The sequence below is a fragment of the Barbus barbus genome (assembly GCF_936440315.1).
Source record: "Barbus barbus genome assembly, chromosome: 2".
NCBI classification, from domain to species: Eukaryota; Metazoa; Chordata; class Actinopteri; order Cypriniformes; family Cyprinidae; genus Barbus; species Barbus barbus.
The window spans coordinates 32,554,332-32,561,982 of record NC_136730.1 but is presented as its reverse complement, the minus strand read 5'-3'; the positions used below and the strand labels follow the sequence as shown (position 1 = coordinate 32,561,982).

The following is a 7,651-nucleotide window of genomic DNA, read 5'->3' as shown; positions in this document are numbered from 1 at the left end:
GAAAAAAACAGAGGAAAATACTTTTTGGGATTGTAAGGATGGATGGGAAAGAAAGAAAGAACGAAAGAAAGAAAGAAAGAAAGAAAGAAAGAAAGAAAGAAAGAAAGAAAGAAAGAAAGCATCTCCCCATAAGTTGATTTCACAACACTTTCCCATGAGTGAATCCACCATAATGACATTTTTGGGGGGCAAAAGCTGTTCATCACTATCATGACACTGGCACAATGTATACACCCTCTTACACACATGCACACTTCCCTGGCTCACACCTTCTCTCATCTGTCTCTTGAAGTTGACTACCACCCACGCAAACAAACACACACACACACACACGTTGTTTTTTGTGGTTTATGGGGACTCTCCATAGGCGTAATGGTTTTTATACTGAACAAACTGTGTGTGCTATTGCCCTACACCAACCCTACACCTAAACTTAGCCCTCACAGGAGACTTTGTGCATTTTTAGATTTTCAAGAACACACCATTTAGTATGTTTTTTAAGCCTTTTGAATTATGGGGACATAGGCAGTGTCCTCATAAACCACCTTCATATTGTAATACCTCTGTCATATCCATGTCATTATACAAATTTGTGTTCTCATAAACCACATAAACATGCACACACACACACACACACACAAAAACACACACTCACCCAAAACATCCACCCCCGGTTCACACTCCCTCAGCAAATGTGCACTGTTGCTCTGAATAATTTAACAGCCCCAGCAATGCAGAGATATTTCACAATTTACACCTGCACACATAGACACAAACATTCATATTCAAACACAAGTTCAGTGAAGGTGTGTATCTGAGCCACACAGACCACGTGTTGCCCCTGGGATATTTTGTTAAAGACTGGTGCTTGTAATTTACTTGGCTATAAGCAACACAACTGGGAAGAATGTGTGTATTTGAACATGTATAAATGTAAGTGTGTGTGTGTGTTTTCTGCTATAGCTCAGTTTAGGTAGAACCATTATTTATGTCACATATGTACAGTATACTGTAGCTATAAAAATACAGCATGTGTTGACAAGATGTGCATTTTTACCTATTAGGTATGCTTGTTTAAGCCATTGCTGTAAACACTGTCCCTGGCCAGACAATGCGTATTTATATTGATATGTACTGTGCTGAATAAACTGGCTTAATTGTGTGGTAGAAAAAAAAAACATAAAGCCCAACTGATGCTTATTAGACCACTTAATCGCTAGAGGACAAGATGAGAAGGAGAGAAATGGAAATGTATAAGACATACACTGTTAGCGATTTCTGTAAATTACACAGTATTCAACTGTAATATGAACTGTACTTTACTGTAAAACAGTTACACAATATGTTACTGTATTTTCAAGTTGCATTATGGGAAATATCCTCTTGGCGCCATTAAAATACAGTATTTTTAATTTACTGTAAATTCAAATACAGTGAAAAAAATGAGCGCGAAACCTGACCAATGACAGAAAGGCTTTTTCTTCTGCTCGGAGAAAGAAGAAAAAGGACGACGCACACACCTCGCAGCTGCAAGTGTATGTCCAATATTATTGCTTTTTCATTCACTTACATGTTTTATGTCAGTGTAATTTTTTGGGGTTAGTTGTTGGTTTAATTGAAAACAAAAAAAAAATGATAATAATAATAAAAAACACCGACTACGACACGACGCGCAGTTTCCTCACGGTGTTCGTATATTTTTCTTTTCTGTCCTTTTTTGTAGAAAGTTTCACCATGAAAGTGAGAACAAAAACAGGTCTCTGTCTTGGTTTTGACCACGTCGGTAGCAGGTGAGTTTTTATGTGAACTTGTATGAAATTGTTGGCCAACAAAGTGAGCTTTCAATGGTACAACTGTGTAACGCTGTGTAATCGCTTATGTAAGTGTATAAATGTACAGCATGCATTTAATGCTAGCATGAAACCTGCAATGTTCGTCTTCAAACACTGTGGCGTCTCTTTGGAGATATTATGCATTTATTAATCGTCAAAGTGCGAACTTCAGGTTTCCGTGTATGCTTGCGCGTTGTTCTATATATAGCCTCTCCGCTCTTCAGTCGCACACGTAACGTTATCGCAAACACAGAACGCTTTAGATGGATTAGAGGGTTAGATGTCCCTTGTAGCCGATGTATGTGTTTTTCGTTTAAATATCTGACAACTGATGATTGCTATATAACTGAAACTTAGAAAAAACGGTGTGTGTGTGTGTGTGTGTGTGTGTGCAGGTCATAACAACTCTGTCAGATGCAAAGACCAGGCTTTGACTTCTTTCTACTCCAAGGCTGATCATGCTTGGTAAGATCTTTTAGTACATGATTTAGTGATGTTAAAGGGATGATTTTTAAAAATAAACATTTTGTCACACTTTATTCGTGGCACTCTATGTCTAACGTTCTACCTAACATCTCCTCAAGTAAGTTTTGAATAACACATTTCAACAATAATAACAAGTAAATGATAATAGAATTGTAATTTTTGGGTGAACTATCTCTTTGAACTAATGAGAAAGGCTCCAACATCTACACATTTTTACTGACACCAAAATCAAATGTGAAATGTTTTTGCAAAGCTATAAATAACACAATAATAATAACAAAACATGAACATAATAAATTATTAATATTTATTTAATTATTTTTTAGGAGATTCAATTCTATGCAGCAAAAATGGATGCTGGCGATCGAAGGCAAAGTATTCTTTCCTGTGATTGACCTACCAGATATGTCCCTTGCATTTGCTCTTCTCTTCGGGTGCTATTATGTTCATAACATCAAGTACCAAGTGGAAGCAGCCATTACTTTGGAGTTTATTCAGATGTAAGTACATCTTGCAATATGCTGTAATGTTAAGTAAACATTAAAGGGAAAAAGAATGAAAGCCATGTACATCAGGGATGGCGTGAGGGTGAGTAAGTGATGAGAGAATTTGCATTTGAGTGAACAATCCCTTAAATGGAAAACCCACCCAAAAATGAAAATTGCCATCATTTACTCGCCCTCATGTCTTTCCAAACCTGTATGCACCTCCTTCTTCTGTGTAACACAAAATTAAGATATTTTGAAGAATGCTGGTGCCCAAACAGTTTCGGTTCCCATTGACTTTCATTGTATTTTTTTTTTCATATAATGGAGGTTAACAGGAACCAAAACGCCAACACTGGTCACCAACAGGTGCATACAGGTTTGGAAAGACATGAGGGCAAATAAAGGATGACAGAATTAAAAAATTTCAGTGAACTATTCCTTTTTAAGAGATTGTTCACTCAAAAATGCTAATTCTCTCATCACTTACTCACCCTCATGCCATCCCAGATGTATATGGCTTTCATTATTCTGTGGAACACAATCAGAGGTTTTTAGAAAAATGATCCATCTCTGTAAGTCCATATAATGCAAGTGAATTGGTCCCTCTAAGTTGATGCTTCAAAAACCACACATAGAAATCACAACGCTATGTGACCCCAGTGGATGAATCAATGTCTTCTGACGCAAAACTATAGATGTGTGTGAGAAAAATACAAATATTTTAAACATTTCAAATTATAAACCTTTGCTTCTGGCCAACTGTCAAACATGGGTTCATGAGTTCACGCTTGATGTAAATATCAGCTTATTGTGAAGCCTGACAAACTTATTGTGAATTTCGGCTGAGAAGTGATGAGAATGCATATAGGACCGTCACATCTTGTGTGAGTTTCACAACGTGCTGACATTAACGTCAAACAAACACATGTAGGACACTTGCCCGGAAGCAGTGATTTAAAATTTGACATTTTAAAAAAAAAAACAATTCTCACACACCTATAATTTTGCTTCAGAGGACTTTTTTCCCCTAAAACTCTCCATTTGTGCTCCACAGAAGAAAGTCATATACATCTGGGATGACATGAGGGTGAGTAAATGTTGAAAGAGTTAAAATGTTTGGGTGGAGTGTCTGTATGTTACCGTCATGTCTTCTTGGCATGCATGCAGTAATGACAACTGACAATTTGAGTTTAAATAAAATGAACTGTGCTCTATTCTGTTTATGCTTCTAATGAATTCATAACAGACAGTTACAGAGTAAATTTTATTTATATACAGTAGGTGAGTAAGTGGAACTTCTTATCATTCTTATGATTTAATAAATGGAGTCTTTTATGACATGTCAAAGACTAGACTTTTTTTATGTCATGAAACAAAACGAAAATTAAAGATTGTTAGTTTTTATTTCACATTAGGAATGTGACTTTTCAAATTCTCATATCACAATTCATTCTGAAGCTTTCATCATGGTATTGAATTAAGTTACAAAAAAGTCTTATCCTCCTATAACAGGTTCAATTAATTTTTATAATAAAAATAACTTTGATCTTTAAATACAATAAAATAATACACAAAAATATTATAAAGTAAACATTTTATAAACTTATTAAACTTAATAAACTAAATTAAAGTGCAAAAGAATTATAAAGAACAATCGGTAACACTTTACAATAAAGACCCATTAGTTAACCTTATAGTAGACCGGTAGATAGTAGATAGATCGGGGAGATAGACCAGTCAAGAAGGGCAGTGTTTTAACTGGTTGATGGAAAAGTAATCTTAAAATTTATTCTCCTAAAAATCTAAATTTGTAATAGAGTTATTCACAGTAATTTGAAGTACCCACTTTTGGCCCACTATAACAATACCATGCATGTTCATTATTGTGACATATCATATTACCCAATATCAGCATGTCTATTTTCCATATGTTTACATTGAATGAAGAAAACAATATATTTTACTTTCCTCTCCTTAACATATCTTTCTAAGTTTTCATATCTTAAAACAGTTCAGGGATAGTTCACTCAAAACTGAAACTTCTGTCGTCATTTACTCACCCTCATGTTGTTACAAACACAAGACTTCTGAAAATGAATCAGAGTTTTATGGGTTTGTAACAACAAAAGGGTGAGTAAATGATGAACTAATGCTTTAAAAAATATTTACAAAGAAAATGAAATGGTCTAATGAATTATTTATTTTATATGAAGGTTCATTGCGAGGATCAATCCTGTCAACAGCAAGTGCTCTGCAAAATTCCTGATCAGCAAAAGAAATGCAAAGAAGAAACTCTGGCCTGAACCCTCATGTGTCCTCTTTCATTTAGGAGTTTGTGGATTTCAGCAGGCAGCTTTGAAAAAATATAGTCCATGCTTCTTGTGTGTAACAAAAGTTGAGTCTTTTTGAAGATTCACTTTTGTCGCTATACACTATTACCATAGTAAGTTGTGCTTGGGATAAATTAGAATAGGATGTAATATATATATATAATAGTTTGTAACAATGTTTTGTTTGAGTCTTTACTGAATCTGTGAAAATATGAAAATGTTATTGCAAGGATTGGAATTGAACAATTAAAAAAAATTAAAGTTACACAGTTGTCATTGCGTATTTTCATTTAAATAATTTAAATTTGATATATTTTTCTTGTATTGCAATATGTTACTGGAGAAAAGACCATATAATTACTGTATATTTTACAGTAAAAACGGTAAAAGTACAGTATACATACTGTAAATATATTTACAGCAAGTTAAATGGTACTGTAAATATTAATACAGTATATTTACTGTAAATTTAATTTACAGTAAGTTACTGGCAAACTGCTGCCAGTAAGTTACTGTAATTTCTACAGGAAATTTTTAACAGTGTATCGACAGAGAGGAAGAACTAGTCATGGACAAATGGACAGATAGAAGTTCAGATAGATAGATCGGATGGATGGATCAATAGATAGAAGGACAGACAGACAGATAGATAGTTCATGCTGATATCACATCTGCCAGTAGGTGTTGACAACCTTCTCATCTCTCAGCTCTCACTTAAAAATTTTTAAGTGTTGTCTCTGAAGTATTATTCACTTTATCTTTTGAGGTTCCCTAATGCTTACTATAATTCACTTTTCTAAGGTCAGGAAATGACAATTATATGGTCCTATACTTTCTCACCTATTCCATTATACCAGTGTCCACATTGCTGTTAATCTAGGAGAGATGTTTTCTCCCACTTCTCTTCCTCCATCCATCATTATTTCAATAGAGGAACAATGTAGTCTATGGAAAGGGTGTTTGTTAATTTTGTTGCTATAGCACAAAATGTAAAATTTATCAAAGAGGCCATCTTACCCCAAATATGGAGTAAGAAGCACCCATTTATGTTTTTTTTTTAAAGTGTCATTAATTAAATGGACTCACTTTACATTAGGTGGTCTTAACGACTATGTACTTAATTTAAATTAATAATTTGATGCAATGCACTTATTGTGTACACCACATGTTCTTACATTGTACTTCTATTTTTAAACATACCTATATGTAATTACATCTGTAATTAATTTCTGTAATTACATTTATAATTACACTGTTGACCCATCCCTTACACCTTAACCAACCCTTAAACCTACCTATACCACTTAACCTGTCACTAACCTAAGTTTTAAATCAAAAATATGAAATGCTTGATGGCTCGAACAATCATCTTATGAGATACACTAGCTTCAAGATAGGGTTTATACACAGTTATACACAAATTATAGTTTATCTTGTGACAAAAACAGGGCAAATTGAAAACAAACAAATTGAAAACAAATAGGATGTAGAATGTAGGCTATGCAGCATAAATGCCAGTAAGGAGGTAAGCTAACTGACAGTTTAGATACAATCCTCCAGTTCTCTACTCTTCTAATATGTGATCTAGACTGATAATATGCCATCGCAGAAAAAAAAACACAGGTAATCCAGTCTTTAAACTCTCTTCTGTCCTTATATGAAAGCAGTGCCTCATTGTGTCATGGAAAGCCCTGTATAATACAAATATGTCGTCCTCACTGCCTCCTCTGCTCTCTTTTTATTAAGTGCAGTATTCCACGAGGACCAATATTTTAGAGGCAGCTCAAGTAAGGGGCCATAAATAATGCAACATTAATCATGAAAGGCACTGTTCGACTTGTCAAATTTATCACCTATCTTAATACCACTGTGTTTTAAGAGCAGTTTTCACACCGTTATACCACCTCGGGGGTTTTAACATCAACCTCACTTGATGCGGTACCACAGCCTTATCACAGAGTTCTTTCAAATAAACTGCACATAAAGAGTTTTATATGTCTTAAAATGCACTTTTAACTCGTCATCAAGTTTTAATAGGGTAGAGAGAAATAAAAGTGAAAAAAAAAAACATTTCCACCAGAATTTTGATTATTCTATGCAGAATTGTGTTACTCTGTTCTCTAAACTACAGATGTGCATGATTCTGATAGAAACAATGGGTCTCATTCCCTTATAAATGAGTGGATTAATTTGTATATGTAATACACACAGTGTCACGGTTTATGAATCCATTGTGTTCTTCATGTCACGTGTACTTGTGTAGGTCTGTGTGTTACATGTCTCCTTGTGTTTCTGGTATTTGTCATTGTTCTGATTTGGTTTCTCCCATTGTCTCCCCCCATCGATCTGTCTGATTTGGGTTAGCCCTCATTATTTTGTATCCCCGTCACCTGTTCTGATTACACTCTCCAGCTGCTGCTCATCTTCTCTTGGCTACTTAAACTCACTGCAATCTCTCCTGTTTGTCAGATCGTTGTTTGATGTCAGTGGATTGTTTCATCGTGTGTTCGTCCTT

The 7,651-nt window shown here is 34.8% G+C and overlaps 1 long non-coding RNA gene across 2 annotated transcripts; it reads left to right on the top strand.

Moving 5' to 3' along the window:
• The first annotated feature begins 1,464 nt into the window (after nucleotides 1-1,464).
• On the top strand, nucleotides 1,465-5,411 carry LOC306880162. Of its 2 annotated transcripts, XR_013785054.1 has the most exons (6): nucleotides 1,481-1,535; nucleotides 1,724-1,790; nucleotides 2,228-2,297; nucleotides 2,645-2,818; nucleotides 3,861-3,893; nucleotides 5,020-5,400. It is a non-coding gene; the product is annotated as an uncharacterized lncRNA (long non-coding RNA). The 2 variants fall into 2 exon arrangements; XR_013785053.1 differs by lacking the exon at nucleotides 3,861-3,893 and having other exon boundaries at nucleotides 1,465-1,535; nucleotides 5,020-5,411.
• Nucleotides 5,412-7,651: the final 2,240 nt, after the last annotated feature.